The sequence below is a fragment of the Armigeres subalbatus genome, chromosome 2 (assembly GCF_024139115.2).
Source record: "Armigeres subalbatus isolate Guangzhou_Male chromosome 2, GZ_Asu_2, whole genome shotgun sequence".
Lineage (NCBI taxonomy): Eukaryota > Metazoa > Arthropoda > Insecta > Diptera > Culicidae > Armigeres > Armigeres subalbatus.
Window position 1 is genome coordinate 268745203 of NC_085140.1, and position 20009 is coordinate 268765211.

Sequence of the window (20009 nt, forward strand, 5' to 3'; positions counted from 1 at the left end):
GAGGAATTCCTGAAGGAACTCCTGAAGGAATTCCTGGAGGAACTCCAGGAGGAATTCTTGAAGGAACTCTCAGGAGAATTCCTGGAGGAACTCCCGGAGGAAATCCTGGAGGAATTCCTGGAGAAACTCCTAGAGGAATTCCTGGAGGAACTCTCCTAGGAATTCTTGGATGAACTCCCAAAGGAAATCCTGAAGGAACTCCCGCAGATATTCTTGGAGGAACTCCCCTAGGAATTCTTGGATGAACTCCCAGAGGAAATCCTGGAGGAACTCCCGCAGGAATTCTTGGAGGAACTCCCGAAGGAATTCTTGGAGGAACTGCCGAAGGAATTCTTGGAGGAACTACAGGAGGAAATATTGCAGGAACTCTCGGAGAAATTCTTGGATAAACTGCCGAAGGAAATCTTTGATGAACTCCCAGAGGAATTCATGAAGGAACTCGCGACCGTGATTTTTACTCGCGAAAAAAATACTGCCATACTTTTGTCTTTGCTCTGTGCATACTCGCGATCGCGAATGCGGCATTTTTAGTAGGCGTAGGCGTTTTTAGTTCTTACTTGAGAACCGAGTATTTTCACCACTGGTATACAGTTCTATTTTGGAGCACAACTTAGTGGCTATCTAATGCCGAAGAGTAGTGCATGCATTGATTTTGCTCTCAGAATGCTGAAACAAACGATTCAAGAAAAGTCACAGCTGTCTAGGACGAATTTCCGGAATTGATCATTTCTCCGAATGTCCTGAATCTTTTGGTGGACCACTTGGTGGCCACCGGGGGGTCAATGATTGGCCTTTGCATTGATTATGCACTTATCTTGCTAGAAAATTGATTTTAAGAAAAGTTGCAGCTTTCTGAGCCATTAAATCTTCTTCTTCTTCTTATTGGCATTACATCCCCACACTGGGACAGAGCCGCCTCGCAGCTTAGTGTTCATTCAGCACGTCCACAGATATTAACTGCGAGGTTTCTAAGCCAAGTTACCATTTCTGCATTCGTATATCATGAGGCTAACACGATGATACTTTTATGCCCAGGAAAGTCGAAACAATTTCCAAACCGAAAATTGTCTAGACCGGCACCGAGAATCGAACCCAGCCACCCTCAGCATGGTCTTGCTTTGTAGCAGTGCGTCTTACCGCACGGCTAAGGAGGGCCCCTAGAACCATTAAATAAAATGTTTGGATGACTCATGGCCCATCATGGAACCTATTCCCGAATGCACACTTCGGAGTCAACTTAACTGGTGAACACAGGATCATCAAGAACATGCGCATGAGATTATTTGAAGAAGTTTGACATCCAAATTGATGATGTTGCATTGAAAAATGTTTTAGGCCACCTATAACCCTTCGAGGGACCTGTTCTAGAATCGCCAATCGAAGGTTTGCACTTCTGATGGAACCAAAACAATAAAGATCAATCTGCTGATGAAATGGCAAGAAGTTTGATACCCATATTGCGGAAATCCGGATTTCCCGAATATCAGTGGCGTTTCCCTAACCTCAAACTACCTGTGCCCTGGACCTAAATTTAAGGTATTGGTGTGCGGAAAGGCATAGAATTACCAGATTTTGTTTAGTTTAAATGACTCTGATAATTTTATTTTCCAAAATATCAAAATATTCATTTTTTGGGCCAGTGAACAGGTAAAAAGTGAGGTTACGCGACGCCACTGTCGAATATCAAAGTGACCGGATCGGTCACTGCCGATAACAACTTGATAGAAGAAGTTTTAAATCGAATGAGCCCAAATTATGTAGATCGGAAAATTGACTCGTGCAAATAGTGGCCTGGTCTCGAAAAATTACTCATTTAGTAGCGAAAATTACTCATTTAGTACTCATTTCAATTTTCCTTCGTTACGTTATTTGTGCACAAAGCCGTTGGAAACGAGGGAAATCATCTTCAGCTTAGAAAAAAATTCAGTTCAGTGTTTGGAAACAGGTCTTGTCACACTTTTTATAGCTTTTATAGAAAAGTTGTTCCCATAAGTTAGTTTGCTTAGCACGACATCTGAACGACGCGAAATTTTAGAGAAAACACAAATTTGTATTGATAATAAAATTTGTTTTTATTCAGTTATCAGTTTATCACATGATTGATAACTAAATATCAAAATGATAATAAGGATAACTGCGTGTTATCAGTTTGATATCATTTCGGCGTCCGCTTGTGATAACTAATCATTTAGTTCTTCACTGATTTGCTCCCTTTCCAGTTTGTGAAATAAATGTGGCACCGTCCGATAAAGGCAAATAAACCAGTCATGATAAATAATTTTTCATAACTACTCCCAGAATTATGGAACACTTAACACAGAACTTAAAACCCTTATTGTTCCACCTAGCAGTGTTTGTACTTGTCTCGTGCATTAGATAATATATTGTACTAAAAATAATATTATGTACTAAATAATATTATGTACTAAAAATTATAATTGTTCTTCTCGTACAACAAAATTGTACCAAAGGCTATCATATCACTCCGAAAACGAACTTTTATATAAAAGCTTCGGAGACAGTATTATATATCAATCGACTCAGCTCGACGAGCTAAGCAAATGTCTGTCTGTCCGTGTGTATGTATATGCTAGTCCAATTCGCTTAGCTTACCTTTTCAGTCTGATGTACTGCCGTGAATCGCATATTTGTCCTATATGAATAGGAAACCCAGCAAAGATGGGACAGATATGCGATTCACAGACTTCGATTTCGTGTAAATCGTACTAATCGTGTTAATCCCTGCCCTTCGTATTACTTCCTCCAAAGCGATGTTGAATAGCTGGCACAAAATCGTGGCTGGAAACCGTACATACTTCGAATAGAGTCGCCGTACCAAACTGACTATCTACAAAAGGTTGTATGTCAATGCCCAGAACACCAATCCCCAGAATCAGTTCCCCAGAATGGTATTTCCCAGAATTCCATTTCCCAGAACGACCAATTCTCCAGAATGATATTCCCCAGAATGCACTATTTCCCCGAAAAGAAATCCCCAGAATGACCCATTCCCCTGAAAAAAAACCCCGAATGACCCATTCCCCAGAAACCAAAAACCCAGAATGACCCGTTCCCCAGAAAAAGGTATCAGTCTAAGAAACTATGTTTTTCGCTGTCATTTCTATAAATTAAAAATACTAGATACTTTATTCCTATGCAAAAATACTTATATTAAAGTACGAATTTGCCCGGAATAAGGCAAAACGACATATGCTGCCTTATTTTCAGCACGCATTTGCCCGGAATGGAGCCCATTTGATATTTTTGTTAGGGCTCACATATAATACGAAGGAGCATATAATCCATTATACTCGTTGTTCATATTGGGGGAAGCCCATATGGCATAATGCCGTTTGGCATAAAGCCGTTTGGGTTTGGCATAATGACCATTTGGCATAATCGTTGAACAGAGTGTGAAATGCAATGGGTCGTAAGAATATATGATTTCCATTTTTAGAAGTATGTATTTACCTGGAATAAGACAAAAGAGTAGATGACTCCTTTAAAAGTATGCGTTTGCCCGGAAAAAGACAAACAAGGAGATAACTATTTCTTCAAAAGTATGCATTTGCCCGGAAAAGGTAAAAGAGTAAATTACTCATTTTTTAAAAGTACGCATTTGCCCGAGATAATGCAAAAGAGTAGATGACTCCTTCTTTAAAAGTATGCATTTGCCCGGAATAAGGCAAAAGAGTAGATGACTCCTTCTTTGAAAGTACGCATTTGCCCAGGATGAAGCAATTACGAAGTATTTAGTCTAAGCTAGGAAATGGTGTATTCTGGGGTATGGTATTCTGGGGATAAGGACATTCTGGGGAATGTATTTCGGGGGATAGAGGCATTCTGGGGAATGTCTTTCTGGGGATTGTGGTATTCTGGGGAATGGTTTTCTGGGGATTGTGGTATTCTGGGGAATGGTTTTCTGGGGAGTAGTGCATTCAGGGGCATTAATTTCTGGGGAATCACTTTCTGGGCAATGGGTTTCTGGGATATGACATACAATCCTACAAAACGCTCATAAGACCGGTAATCCTCTACAGAGACGAAACCTGGACGATGCTCGTGGATGACCAACGCGCACTTGTAGTTTTCGAGAGGAAAATGAAGCGTACTATCGATGGCGGACGGTAAGTAGAGGAGACGAATGATCCACGATTAGCATCAGCTGTTTGGAGAACCACCCATCGTTCACACCGCGAAATTTGGACGATTGTGGTGGGCCGATCACGTAGCCAGAATGTTGGACAGTAATCCCGTGAAAATGGTTCTCGACAGCAATACGACGGACACAAGAAGGCGTGGTGCACAGCAAACAAGGTGAATCGATCAGGAGGAAGACGACTTGCAGACTGCGTAGCTGGCGACGTGCAGCCATGGACCGAGCTGAATGGATAAGACTTTCAAAATGTTATGTACTGCACAGGCCATCCCGGCCTTAGTCTGAGGAAATAATAATAATGCAACTAAGTCAAAGAACATTTTACAAAATCGACTTTAACTGGAAATTCAGCTAAATCCGAATAAGTTCTACTGTCATATCGGCGATATTATCGAGAAAACTTCCGACCCGAACATTTTCTAGACCGTACCGGGAATTGAACCCAGTCACCCCCAACATGGTCTTGCTTTGTAGACGCACATTATACCGCACGACTAAGGAAGGCCCCAATTCCCATCTGATACGCAGTACATATCTAATCGCTTCCTTTTCAAAGTATTTTGAAGTAATGCTTTTTTTTATTGGCTGATACCACGGAATCATTATGATAATTTAAATTGCCAAACATTCCTCGTAAACCCATTGCTTGCGCTAGGGGAGCAATTTTTCCCAATAAAATAAAGGTAGCCAGATGAATGTAAATCCTCTATCAGAACTTCCGAAAAAAAAACTTGTGTTCTAGGTTTGCCAAAGAAGATCCTAATTCAAATTAGGCATTACAGAAAGGTTCTCTCTGAAGCTACTTACCATAATTTGCCAGCAGGCCCAGGAACAACAGGCTGCTCCAAATTTACATTCCTTATTTTTAGCTGCCACCACTCTAGAGAATATATCGCTTTGCTCTTATTGTTGATATTAATTCTGGCTCCACTCTGTCGTTCGCCCTTTTGCCTCTTTCACACCCCGATCTTCACGTGAACCTGCCGAGACTCTTCGGAATGACTGGATTTGCTTTATTCCACTTCACTTCGCCGTCCACTACGTACACAATACAGCTAAATATAAAAAAACGGCGTGAGCACAGCCGACAAAAATATCCAGAAAAAGAAACCTGAGCTCACCCGTTGCACTTTATCTTCCCGTATTTTAGGCGAAAATTGATTTCGACAATCTACACATTCATCAATATAATACGACGCACTGGGCAACAATAATTTATCAACTATTATGAAAACACTCCCAACAGTATGAATCAACACAACGTACTAAGCGCCCCTTTCTCTGATTCGTCAAACACGAATTTCTTCCTTATTTAGCTCAAACTATTTCCATTCATCTTGCTTTTCTCGAACCTACTTTTCGTTCCTCCTTTTGCTTCTTTGCGCATTCCTTGCGAGTTCGTATCTCACTCGTGAGGTCCGATTCCGATGTATTTTTGTGTAATCCGATGGCTTATTCCCAAATCCCGCTCGTCAACCAATGCACTCTGGAATATTCTAACAATTTTTCACTTTTCCAGCACTGGTAGCCTCTTCTTCAATGCAATAAAATTGCGGTCCAAATCAGACACGTCCAAGACCGAGTCCGTCGCAATCCGAACTCCTCGCCAGGCCAGGGCTGCTAAAACTGGATGTGCTGCTCGGCAGGGATGCCAGATACAATTTTTATAAGTCTGTATCAATCTCAGCAAAATGTCTGTATTTGTCTGTATAGAGTTTAGAAGGCACAGAAATTAGAAAATGATTCAAAAACCATGCACTTTTGACAACGTAGAACATCGAGGTTTCGATAATCCAAAAGTCATTGTAAGACTAAGTCGAGTCAAGTACGAGATACTGATGACTAGTAAGGTCACTGTTGAAGTCGTAATACGTATTCTTGAAGTTACTGTAAACTTTCAATAAAGTGGTGGAATAAAATGGGGGAAATACTGTACACCTCGTCTTATGATAAGTGAAGGTAGTCCAAAATTTATAATATTTACACAATTTGCTTAACGATAATCCGTTCGGAAGTCCGAAAAAGTTCAATTTGGAGGAGAAGCACATTAGGAATAATTCCGTTTGGAAACCCAAAGGTGGAACGGACACATCTCTTGGGTTCACAAACAGAACATTTTGTCTTTCGAACTTTTTTGGGCTACCGAACGGAGCTATTTTTGGGCTATCGAACCAATACCTTTTGCGCTTTTGAGCAAAATCCTTTTGGCTTCAGGAAAAAATCTTTTTAGGCTTCAGAATCCAAAAGGGTATAAATTTGGTATCCCTTGAGCAGAAGTAGAAAAAAATCCATTCAGAAGCCCAGATGGCTCTACTTGGAATTTCAAAAATATTTTTTTTAAAGTATAGGACGTTTGAAAGTGAAGTCGATTTTATCGTTCAGAAGCCCATAAGGTTCCGTTCGGAAATCCAGAGGTATTCTGTGTTGAAAGCCAAACATAATTTCATTTAGAAATATAATAGAATTACTTTTGCATTTTCCGAACAAAATTATTTTAGGGCTTCGGTAGGAAATTCCAAAAGTATTCTAATCAGAATTAATTGAACAGAAGTAGAAAAAGATTCCTTTCAAAAGCCCAGAACGCTCTAATCGAAAGTCCAAAAGTATTCTTTTCGAAAGTTCTAAAAGATTCCGTTTGGAAGATCAACAGTATGTTCAGAATTCTAGAATAATTTTGTACAGAATCCCATTATAATTCCGTTTGGAAATCCAGAAGGATTTCTTTTGGAAGCCCACCCAGGTAACTGTAAGCATTTAAATAAGCCGTACGTGCGACTATAGTGCTACAACAGAGCTTACATGCTCTATACTAGTTCTATAATAGCCGAATATAGCCGAAAAGGTGAACTATGTGTAGTGCTAATGGTTACCTGGGCAGAGTGATTCCTTTCGAAAGGCCAAAAGAATTCCGTTCAGAAGCTCGAAGGGATTCCGTAAACCCAGAAGATTTACGTTCGGAAATTCACATAATTCTGAGCGGAAATCCATACGAATGGATATTTTTTGGGCACCCTAATGGAATTCTTTTGGGCTTTCGAACGGAATCACTTTGGGCTTCTGAATAGACTTATTTTGTGCTTCTAGATGGAAAATTTGTAAGCTTCCGAAAGGAATCAAAAATTTTATCCGTTTCGAATTATAAAAGGATTCTGTTTGGAACCCAAAATAAATCCCGTTTAGAACCATAAAAGGCCCCGCTCGGAATTTCAAAATGATACCGTTCGGAAACCAAATAGAATTCCGTACGAAATCCCATTACGATTTTGTTCGAAACCCCAAAATGAAATTTGACAGCCCATTGGGATTCTGTTTGTAAGCCCAAAGTTTTCGAAAACAACAAATGTCTGTAAAAGTCTGTAACTTCAATCAAAAGTCTGTATAATGTCTGTAATCTGTATGATGTCTGTATGCAAGACCAAATGTCTGTATAAATACAGACATATCTGTATGTATGGCATCCCTGCTGCTCGGTACGACTGTCAGTGTGGTGGGTGACTGCTTCTCGGATGAGCAGTGAGGTGAATCGCATCAACACAAACAACCACTCTGCGCGAAAATCGCTGAACAGCGTATACGGAAAGGCAACGGGACATAAATTAACACTAGACTTTTTGTGCACTTCGCACCGCACGAGCAACACTGATTTAACACTAACTAGCGTAAATACACAAGCGCGAAACAAACTATTGGTCCAATTTCTATCTATAGAGCAAGAAACTTGCTATTTTTCCGAACTTTTTTCGGAGCAAAAAATATGCAGCACTACGCGTCGCCGTTTTTCCTGCGATTCACCATTTTTTTCTTTATTTTGACGTTTGATTCGACCCCGCCACTGAAAATTGATTCGAGCACGTTCGAGCAGGCTCATTAGGGTCTCACCGACATTTCTCACCAACACGAACGCAGGTTCGTGGTTGCAAACAATCCCATTTGATTTTGCCGTGACAGCTGCTCGTGGTTGCAAACAAACCGAGTAAAAGTGTGAGTGAAACGTGCGTGTTCGTACACGATCGCTGAAAGCCTAATGCTACGTTTTGACAGGGCAAGTGAATTGAACAACTCAGTTGAATTCAATTGACTTGCCAAAAGTTGAACATGTTCAACTTTCTTTTCGTTCAATTGAATTGAATTAAGGTGTTTACACGTTCAGTTCGCGTTCGATTCAAGCGACTTGCTCAATTCACTTGCCATGTCTAAACGTAGCATAAGTGCCCAAACACAATGTGAACGGCAATGCGGCAGAACGGTAACGGCAAATTTCCAACACATGGAACTATATGGTGCAGCCCACAATGACGGCGCTGCGGCAAAAGTGGCATTGTACACTGCAAAAATTCCACACATTTTTATTGGCAAAAATCCATTAATTTAATTCATGATTCTAATTAGTCCACACATAACCACTCTCCACGCGAAGTACAAATATAATCTATAATCAAATAGAATGTATGTGTGGTCCCTAATATGCAGTTATTGAATTTATGTGTGGGTACAAATTGCATATATTTGGGTCACCAAATTGCAAAAATTTATGTGTGCGACAAATATATTGTCGCGCTCTTCTCAAACGCTCAGTTCTTCGCGGTGGTAACGCGCAAGCAAAGATTGCGCAGCAGCGCGCCCATAAGCTTTTACACAGGGTGCGAGTCTGAGCTGTTAAATTTAATAAGCCGTCGAATAGGGTTGCCATAGCTGAATAGCCGCCGTGTGTAAAGTAAATGGGCGCGCTCCAGCGCAATTCAACGGAGGCTGATTGAGATGATCACGATCTGAGTGTTTATCTTGGGATGCATAATATTATGCATCCCAAGATAAACACTCAGATCGTGATCATCTCAATCAGCCTCCGTTGAATTGCGCCGGAGCGCGCCCATTTACTTTACACACGGCGGCTATTCAGCTATGGCAACCCTATTCGGCGGCTTATTAAATTTAACAGTTCAGACTCGCACCCTGTGTAAAAGCTTATGGGCGCGCTGCTGCGCAATCTTTGCTTGCGCGTTACCACCGCGAAGAACTGAGCGTTTGAGAAGAGCGCGACAATATTCAATATAAAGAATTTTCTCGGTGTACTAAATCTCAGAAATTTGGAACTTGGCGGAACAGCAAAGCGGTAAACGTCAAACGTCCCAATCAAGATCAACGAATGAGAATGCCTGAGGTACTTTTTAAGATGATTTGTAAACAAATATATTTTTGCCTAAAAATCTGCTCACGAATGTATATATTTTCGAAGAAACAGCAAGTCATGATGCCCTCCTTTTATTATACTAATAAAAGTGAAAATAATGACAATAATGTTACAAAAATAAACTGTTTGTGGCTATTTTGAACTGTCAGTATCGCCTTTGAACCGTTCACATTGTGGGTTGGCAGAACGGCAACGGCAGAACGGCAACGGCAGTTTTAGAACAATTCCGCTCTGCCGCAGTTCCGTTCTGCCGCATTGCCGTTCACATTGTGTTCGGGCACTAATGCACAGATCAAGCTCTATCTGGAATAAGGGCGAATGTCGCAAGAGTCGCTTTGATAAACTGCAAAGAAATTCCCTCCTTATATCACTTTTATCCAAATGAGGGGAAGTTTACGAAGCGAATTCTCTCTTGCGACATTCGCCCTTTTACCAGATAGAGCTTGAGAAAACAGATATAAGTGCTGTCCAATGAGCAGCTCGAAGTAGCTTGAAGTTGTTCCCGTCACGCTCATGCCCGTTTGTTGACAAAAAAGAACGAGCAGGACGGGAACAACTTCGAGCTACTTCGAGCTGCTCATTGGACAGCACTATACACACTACTAAAAATCCACACATACAGTATCCCCCCGCTTATCCGGACCTCGCTAGTCCGACGACCGAGCCTGTAACAAGCGCGGTTTCATCAAAGACTAATTAAGACGTCACTGTAGAGCTCATTCGAGAGGGACCACTTCTAGTACTGCATTTGGTCCCTCGGTACCCAAGTTTGACATTTCGATGAATATCTTCACTTTCACCGACCTTGCAATGCAGTAGCCTATGGCAACAAGTCAATTAAAGTTTGGTACGAGACAGTTGCGACTGTTTACGTAAATACAAACCGGGAAAATCCTGAATGGAAAACCAATGCGGAATAAACTCTTAGTTTATAGCTATCAAGCTAACTGATGGGTTGATGACCATTGTGGTATGACGATACTGTAAAATTTTGAACGAAGTAGTGTAAGTATCTATCACGTCTGATCAGTGAGGGTCAGTGTTGGAATTAGCCACGGTTTGCTCAGCAGGATATGTTGCCTCTATTATGTACTGCCTGTCTGCAGAATGTCCTTCGTGTCGGTAGCCATCAACGTGAATTTTACTAGTTTAACTCACAATGGAACAGAACGGCGATGGTACCGGTTAAATTTGATAGCTGCCCCAAATATTTTCTGTTAAATATTCCCATTATCGTCACCATTTCGTTCCATTGCGTTCAGCTCTTAAAGATTGATGCGGTTTTATACACGGTGTCTTAATGGGGAAACATCAATTTTAAAAATCTGTATCTACACCTTCAATCTGCGGAAGTGGAAATATCAATTGATGATCTTCTATATCATCTTTCTTCTACGCCTGAGGGCAATCATAGCATATAGTATGGGACATGAACGTCTTAATAATTAGTCTTTGGTTTCATCATCATCAATAGACATAGACCGCTGTCATCATTGAAAAGTAGTACACTGTCGAAAAAAACCTCTCGAAGTTCATTAACTTACCTTATGAAATTTAGCCACAAGTAAATGGATTGAAATCCATAAGGTTACCTTATGGAACTGGATGAACCTAAAATGAATTATGTCTATAATGAAGCATATGTTTATCTTAAAGTCACCTAAAAAATTTTAATGAATAACCTTATGAAATTTCATAAGTCTGTATTATGAAATATGTACGTTTACCAAAAGAATATTTTCGATTTCAATTAAAACAAAACATTTTACTAAGAAAACATAAGAATCAAACAGTATTTTTAAACTACTTATTTCTTTATTTTAAAATCTTGAAGTTAATTTATTACCCCTTGTTCGCCTGCAGAGATTGGACAACTCTTTAAGAACTGATTGCTTCCCGTTGGTGCAGTATGATCGCTTACCTCCTTTGGGAATGCTGAAAATACCTCGGAAAATACTTCGATTTCATCTCAGTGTTGGTTTGCGTGGGAGAGCTATCATATTCGTCAAATTGTCGTTTGAATAATTTTTTACAAAAGCAGATAAGTCGTCTTGAAAATTGTGTCGCCGAAGTTCGGAGTACTCGGTGGATACCCAACAGAAAAACGTCCTAATTCCATGAAACGATAACCGGCACCCAATATAACAAGCGAGGGAACAAGTGACGGGGCTGCTTCAGGAGGCCAGTGCCATTCTGAAACCAATTTTATTAAACAACAAGTGCTAGTTTATTCTGAATCCGATTCTACTAATCGCCACCGTATGCTATTCTGCATGGCATGGATATTAGGGTGGTTCAAAAAATCGATTTTGCTCCACAGTGCTCATCTGATTCTTCGCCATGTTCTGAGTGCCCTCTGAAAATTTGAGCTCATTTGGATTAAAACTGATTTAGCACAAGCCGTTTCAAGTTGGCATGCAAATTAGTATGGGGAAATTTATTTTTTCATTATACTGTTAATGACGCTTCCCCATCAAGCGCAGGTTAAAAGAAAACCTACATAGCTAAAAGGAATACTTAACAGCTTTCACTCAGTGAAAACCGCATCTCAATTAATCGTTCCAATAATTTGTAATATAATTTAATCTATACCGTGATTTTCTGGAGCTAATTGCATAACTCATCAACAGGCAACATTGCTGCTCGTGGCGCGAAAGATAGCAATTCAGAAAGAAAATTCAGGCTACTATGTTGCACTGCACATTTCAGTGATGCCCTCAAAGAAGTTTCACGATCATGACTAAAGATTCGCAACCTGCCTTAAAATCGATTACTAATAGACGAATCCAAGTAAAAATAAGAAGAAGACACACGACGGTGTTAACTTTGACAGATCCTACAGCACAGCATAGGAAGATCATTTTAAAATGCTTATAAAAAATTCTAGACAAAATGTAATTAAAATCTGATTGAAGCATGATACGGAAAAAGTTCTGAACTGTATGATAGATACATTTTTGGAAAATATTAAAAAAAATGAGATAAGCTTCCGAATATGTAATTCAGAACTTTTTCCGAACCCTACATTAATCAGATTTTAATTACAATTTGTCTAGAATTTATTATAAGCATTTTAAAATGATCTTCCTATGCTGTGCTGTAGGATCTGTCAAAGTTAACACCGTCGTGTGTCTTCTTCTTAGTTTTACTTGGATTCCTCTATTACTGGGGCGATTAATCAACATGCGGTTTTCGTTGGGTGAAAGCTGTTGGGTATTCCTTTTAACTATGTAGGTTTTCTTTTAACCTGCGTGTTGAGAAGAATATTGCGGTGAAACTGGCAACACTGAAGGAGTAGAAATTGGAAGAAAAGTGATGAGTGTTGGGAAGATTGTTCACTGAAAATAATCTAAACGTTCGATTAAAGAATTCTTACACATAGATGTCAATGTAGGTCCACTGTTTGATTCAAAAGGAATATCTTTCCAGATTAAACTGTTCTACCCTTTGAATTCAAGAGTTAAAACACTTGAGAACTCAATTATCAGTCACTCACCGACATCAAGTGTGATGATTGTTTCATTAAAGTGGAATACACATAGATTCGCCCTACTAGTCAGAAACAGTGACTTCGAAGTGTAAAACACTTTCCATTCAATCGTTTTAGATTTGGTAATAAAGCGAATTATGTTGTTTTGCTGGCAAGGGCATTAAAGTAAAATCCATACAATCGAAAGTGATTTACACTTTGATAAAGTATGTTCCACTTTGAAAAAAAAAATGAGGGTATAGTGGCGGTTAGTAAAAAATTTGAAGAGCGATCCACGTTCTCAGTGAAAAAGGTAAGTAAAATTGATAAAATGTGATCCATCATAGAAACCTATAAATTATTGTGCATATTTGTCCATATATGATGCTTATGATTATTATTATTTCGACAGGAAAAATCACTATTGTCAGGGTGCAGAGGAACATGGCTGGTGTATATAAGGTACATATGATTCACTTAAAATATTGCTGTTCAAGTGGAAAACTGGAATGGGGGACTATCGATTGTGGATTTTTCTCGCAATCCGTAGTTAAACCCTCGGTTAAACCTAATTTCGCTTATAGTGCGCTAGTCTTATTAGCCCTTTAGCGTATGGATTGCGGGAAAAAAACAACATCAATAGTCCCCCATTTTCCTGTTTTCATTTTGATTAGCGATTATCATTTAAATAATAACTAAATTAAATTACACATTTCTTTACAGTACGCTGCAAACATTATCCGGAACCGGAGGAATAATCAAAAACAACGGATTGAGAACACAATAAAAATGTGTATCATGGTAAAAATATTAAATAAAAAAATAAAACTATAATTATTCTCCCAAAACAGGTTTTTATATTATTCTAGAAAATAATAAGAATATTAAAAACATGGGATTTGAAAAGCTAAAACCATCGACCAATACATAGACGGAGTGGTGGCCAATTTTCCGGGCACCACTTTATACCCCTGGGGAGTGAAGCATTACAATTAAATACAACCACTCGACCGTTGAGAAGCCCCTCAGTTCAAACCGCGTCAGTTTGACAACAGTAGTTGTCAGTTAATTATTTTTGTTTACCTCTGGTGCTTCTGCTAAAATTTTGACACAGCCCCTCAATTATACTCTCAGAATTATACGGAAAAGAATGTTTTCTCGAGTCGTTCACCGTCGGATTGGAGATGTCGCCAAGAGGGAGAAACCAAAAACTTCTTCCCAGAGGAAATCGATTCCATTGTGCTAACGAAGATGAAAGCAACCACTGAAACCTACTGGGGCACCCGGTTGGCTGGAGTCTAGTCGGAGGCGGCCACCAAACCTTGGATAACCACCGACACAACAGTCACGAGAGCTTGGGACACCGCAAATCCACCAGTAGTGGACCGATTTTCCTACACCGATGAAGGTTCTTCCGGATTTATCCCGAAGAGTAGCCAAACTACCGACGTATCATTACTACCAACAACAGCATGATGCCTTCGACGAATCAGAAGAAAGTAGAGTGCTGCTACCGCGGTGGTCCCGCGTATGAACATGGTAACACCGGGAAGACGAGACTTCGATGAGTCACCATCCAGGGCACCAGGATCACGAGGATACACCGCAAATCAACGAAAACTGATCTACTACTATGGAATATTGAACAAGAAACGCTACGGTTCTACGGTATTGCTATATGTTCGGCAACCAGGGGCAGAACTACCCGAGTGGAGGAAGCGATGAACAGGCAACACCAAACCAACACAGCCAAAAATAAAGGATAAGAATAAGAATAATGCTCCCGTCTCACTTCCAATGGAAAAGGTTAGTTCCCATATCCGGTAAGGCTTTCATAATTTAATATAAACTAATGTCCTGTATTTCAGTTCGAGCATGAAACGGAGGTCATCGAGAAGCAAAGCATTATCGCATCCTCTCCTCTTCCCAAACTTATTCGGATGCCTCATCACCGCAGCCTTCTAGCGATAATAACAGCATCAATCCAACGCGCAAACTTTGGCTATTTAAAACGCAAGCCTTGACCAAGAAGAACCTGACATAGCCAAACTCCTGGAACATCTGACGCAAAGTACTCTGCCAATAACGGCCACAAGGTGCCACTGACTCTGTCTAACAGCAGTCCCTAAAACTTATGGGACGCAAAGACTCCGACTTTGCAGCGGTACCCTGAACAAACCAAAGTCACGCCTTAATCTGACATCGTCCTTCCGACGGGAAAAGACCTTTGATATCGTAGTGCTCGAGAGCGATCGGCTGCTGCGCAGCGGTAAAGACACCGTCCATGTGCCAGAAATTAAATTGACCATGTCGAGACCGATTTAACGACTAAAAATAACCGTCAAGTCTTTGCTGGAGAAGGATCAAGAGAAACAGCAGTAACAACAACGCAAACAAAAGCAGATGCAACAGTTGAACCAAAGTTCAACTCCAAGGCTCCCAAAAAGAAACGGCAACAATCTCAATCAACCCCAATCACCTCGACGATGGAGTTTCAGAAGAATCTGCAACTCGCTACTCAACGAAAATCTGAAGTCCCCCTAAACAATCCCATAACCTTGCTCCACAAAAGTCAGCTCCATCAACTCCACGACCAGTCAACACAAATTGTCCGAAGTTAAGCAGACTATCAAAGTGGAGGCGCCAATAATAGTCTGATTATATTAGTGGTACCAAGCAAGAAAGGATCTCCAGAACGGGAGAAACCATCGCTTAATCCTGCCCAACCTCTACCTCCCCCACCCAAAATAAACTTCTACTTTGGTATGGCTGAAACACCGAAGTAATCTTCCAACAAATATTACAAATATACAATAATTACGAATTACAAATAAAATTGCCCAAAGTAGGTGATCTGCTAAATGTAAATTAAGATTTTTCGCAGACCTTCAAGAAGAATTTCCGCTCAATCGTAATTTCTTTTCTTCCATGCAACAATGTCTAAAATGCTCTTTGTTACATTATTAACGAAGGTAGATTCCATATTAGGGAATATCCATTAATTACGTAACGCAAAAATTGGCCATTTTCAACCCCTCTCCCCAATGTCACACTTTTTGTATAAATAATTCAAATTTGTTGTATGGATTGTCACACTTCGGACAACCCCTTCCCCCCTTTTAGCGTTACGTAGTTTATGGATGCTCCCTTAGGTATCCTGGACCAGGTTGGTATTTCCCACGTGCAGCAAATCACGCAACTTTTGCTATTGCCGATTCTAAAGACACGATAGTGTTTTCTGAAAATGTTGTTGCACTTGATTGTTATTCCGCAGTATAGTCCAGCAGTGATCTTCAAGCGATAGTCTTGCATGTGATAAGATAACGTGTGTCTTAAGGATTTAATATAGGAACAGCCACCTCACGCAAGACCAAGATAATTCCCAACAGCTTAATCATTTGATTTGAAGTTTTGAAGCAAAGTTTTAAAGCCTCCAGGCGGTAAAAGAAGTGATATATTCGGTACCGACGCCCAACCTTAAGCACCATGCAGTATGAAGAAGAACCGAATGCAGTTCTCTTCTTCCCCAGAATGGAAGAAGGTAGGAAATGGAAATACTTTACGCCGAGGTGCATACGGTCATGATTCACACAGCCATCTGTAAGGTAAAGATGATCATCGCCAACGAAGAGTCACATGAAGAACAATCTAGCCATGGGTAGCGACGCCACAGCTTCCAGCGAAACCAACGGTCACAGCAAAGAATGTACATCGTATTTGCGTCCAGATGCAAACTGAACTGCCATGACAACCAATGGCTACATATGCTATCATCCACCTCAAAATGGATCGTTCCACGTAAACGGTGACTGTTGAGAGGGTGGTTCGGTGGAAATCAACAGGACTGTCCCATCGTTGAATGAAACTGGCCATGTCATCAACATCCACTGGGAAGCTTCTCGTACAATCTATATGGTATTCATCTGTTCAGTGGCAATAATTGAATCGCAGTGTACATTCTTTTACAGAACCCTACTGCCATTTTTGTATTTCATTTCACGCAGAAAAATGGATTGTAGAAACAACAATATTATGGATCAAATTCAACAATAAATATTGTTAACTCAGGGCTAATAATATTTTCTGATTGAATTAATCAATAATATTGTTGTTTCTACAATCAGAAATTTGTTTGGTACGAGTCATTTTATTGTTGAAACAACAATATTATTGTTGAAATGATAGTCACCATATTATTGATTCAATGCGAGAATATTATCGATTCAACAATATTATATTGTTGAAGTAATAATAATTTATTTGGAGATTTTCTTTTCTTTTCATTTAGTAAAGAATAAACAAAAACAAAATAATGTTACGTAAATGGTTTATTCTTAAATCCTTCAGATATTATTTGTTATTTGAGTTTGTTGATCTGTTGCTTTTGTAATTCTTGCATGGATTGAGAGGATGTCACAATCTGCCCCAGACGAAGACCCTGAAAATAAGACAATTTATGTTTAGGCATTTCATACATCTTTGGAAAACAAAGAACAGTTTATATTTGAATTTTAGGTGCAGCTTATCGTATGCTAAAATGCTATTTTTACCTGGAAAGACCTTCCCGCCATTTGTTTAGTAGTGAATATATACGACAGCGGCCGATAACATAGCCAGAACTAGCTTAATCTGAAATTATGATTGAAATTCACAATTATTATTTACTATCAATAGTTTGACGATTCAAACTCACGTATTAGCCAATAATATATTTGCAAAATACCACTGTTCCTAATTAAACTATAGTGTCTTCTATTTTTAATTACTGAAGCGACATATTGAGAAACTTAGAAAATGCGCACAGAAAATTACACGTTCAGTCTTATTTAGGCAGGCTCGTTTCAACAATATATATTGTTGAAGTAAAATGAGTATTGTTGTTTCAATCAGAAAATATTGTAAAATCAACAATCTTTTTTTTTTGAATCCATAATATACCGATTATTGAAATCAACAATACATTTTATTAGTTTAACCATACGAAATTCTGCTGCGTGTTCGACACACGCATGGAACCGTTAATTGGATTATTGACAAGCAAAAGCGCAGCGAGTTAGTCAGACCTAAAACGATAAATAGAAAAGACGATCCCATTCCAATAATACACAATCTGCCATCAAATTTGCTGCCCGATTGTAATTCAACTTTTTTGTCAAAATTTTTAATGCCAATTATCGGCAAATAAACTGATAGTAGTAGCCCACAATTATTTTGGGCAGATATCTGATATTTGAAAAAGGAAGGCCGACCAAACGTCCACGTGCGGCCTTATTTGTTTTCAGCATCATGATGATGAACGGTTCGTCCTTCTTTTCGCCGATCGGCCACTACTGGAGTGCTGGGAAGTGATATCTGGAAAGTCGCTCTCCGCCAGCATGATTAATTTCTAGGTGTATAAAAAATACAAAAAAGTATGGTCTCAACAATATAGCAGAATGAAATTACAATTATTCATATGACTCACCCTGAGAGTTGACGAATTTGATGTGGTTTTTATAGAATTACAAATAGCTTGGAATCGGAACGAGAATATCGTGGATCCATTCTCTCCTCCAGAGATCGCACAGGCTTCATCAACAGCAAGGAAGTGTTGGGATCAACCAGAGCAAATCCTAAACATCTGTGCGTGCATATTGGATGTGTTTTCCGGCGTGTACATTCCTACGAGATCGACCATCGTTGTTGAGCTCGTTGTCAAATCCGTCCTCAATCGTACTGTTGATCGGAGGTTCCGTTTATTTTCAGTAGTTCGTAGATCAGTTTTACTATTCACCTGGCGATAATAAAATTGCAATAATGAAATTGCGAAAAAACGGCATAAAAAACAGGTAATTAGATGAAAACTTACCGGGGTCCTCACTTGTTTTTATGTTCCAAACATCAGCAAACCAGCTTCTCTTATTCTTCCTACAAGAATGTTGACCATCCGAAGTCGATTAACAGCTCCGATCACGACGATATATAGACAACATTTGGATCGTCAATAATAGTGATCATGATGCAATCGACAGCGCCGACGTGACGGGTATTTATGGTCAGTGGCTTGCAGTCAAATATTGAACCGAGACCATTGGTCTCCTTCAGTTGTTGCCAGCAGGTTGGGAAAACAGATTCAATTTCGTGCTCTATAGTAAATTCGAACGGCTCCTTTGTGCATGACTGCCACCAGTGGTGAGGACTGTTTCCGTTGCTACGGGTTACACTTTCGATCAAAAACTCCAAGATAGCGTTAATGATAGAGTAACGATTCAACTAACTAATGTCGATCCCGAGCACTCAACATCAGCCGGAAGAGTGAGCGCAAGTGAATTACCGCTTTCGTAACGAGAGCTAGCTGACCTCGTTGTTGTTTTGGTTGGATAAGTTTTAAATTTCATCTTGACATATATCCAATCATTGATATTTGGCCATTGAATGGCTTTAACTTACTTTTATTTTCCATGTCAACGGAATCTGTCTAGGGAACGGCACCAAATTCACATCCAACTTCGGCTAATTTTGCAAGCATCTTTCAAAGTCGGTGTTCTCTTTATCCATTTGTTCACAAAAATCTCCCGCGGCATCCGGTGCCTATCAACTTTATTCCACACCGTAACGGTTTGCGATTACACTTCAGTAGATTCATCTAAAACGACCACCACCAGGGACTGTCCAGAAGATTTACCTGGTGGTTCTACTACCTAATTGAAACTTAACACCGCACTGCAAATCAAGACAAAATTTTCAAAACGACGTATCTGCTTTTGTAAACAAAGATTCGAACGACGATTTGACGAATCTGATAGCTCTCCCACGCAAACCAACACCATCAATAGGTATAGGTGAAGGTTTCCGCTGATGTTGTTGATTTGCGTGGCAGAGCTATCAGATTCGTCAAATCGTCGTTTGAATCTTTGTTTACAAAAGCAGATAAGTCGTTTTGAAAATTTTGTCTTGAAATCATGATGCCGCGATCGCGCTCCATTCCTCTGCAGAGGAATATTGTAGATCCAGTTGAAAACCGAACTGAGCTCTCGCGACAATCGCATTTTCTCCCAGTCCCGGATGTCGCAACTGCATCGCGAGTAGTGCGCATCTATGCCATAGCCAAGCGCCATCATGCGCACCACTCGCGATGCAGTTGCGACATTCGGAAATGGGAGAAAATGCGATTGTCGCGAGAGCTCAGTTCGGTTTTCAACTGGATCTAC

At 39.9% G+C, this 20009-nt stretch overlaps 1 protein-coding gene, 1 long non-coding RNA gene and 1 pseudogene across 6 annotated transcripts in view; 1 reads left to right on the top strand and 2 right to left on the bottom strand.

Moving 5' to 3' along the window:
* The window catches only part of LOC134212207 (E3 ubiquitin-protein ligase MIB2), a 121980-nt gene extending 114148 nt beyond the window's left edge, over positions 1-7832 (bottom strand). The window contains exons 1-2 of one of the 5 annotated variants that reach the window (XM_062689859.1): positions 7815-7832; positions 4967-5214 (exon numbers count right to left, since the gene is read on the bottom strand). The gene's annotated coding sequence lies outside the window, so the exon portion shown is untranslated. Of the gene's footprint in view, positions 1-4966; positions 5215-5280; positions 5844-7814 lie in introns of those variants that run through there. The other 4 variants (XM_062689858.1, XM_062689857.1, XM_062689856.1 and 1 more) reach the window with 4 other exon arrangements.
* On the top strand, positions 4118-15672 carry LOC134209716 (uncharacterized; annotated as a pseudogene).
* A 1465-nt stretch (positions 15673-17137) lies between these two features.
* Positions 17138-19504, bottom strand: LOC134216331 (uncharacterized). Its single transcript, XR_009980619.1, has 5 exons — positions 18668-19504; positions 18284-18592; positions 17513-18205; positions 17370-17448; positions 17138-17257 (listed from the first exon to the last, which is right to left on the bottom strand). It is a non-coding gene; the product is annotated as an uncharacterized LOC134216331 (long non-coding RNA).
* Positions 19505-20009: the final 505 nt, after the last annotated feature.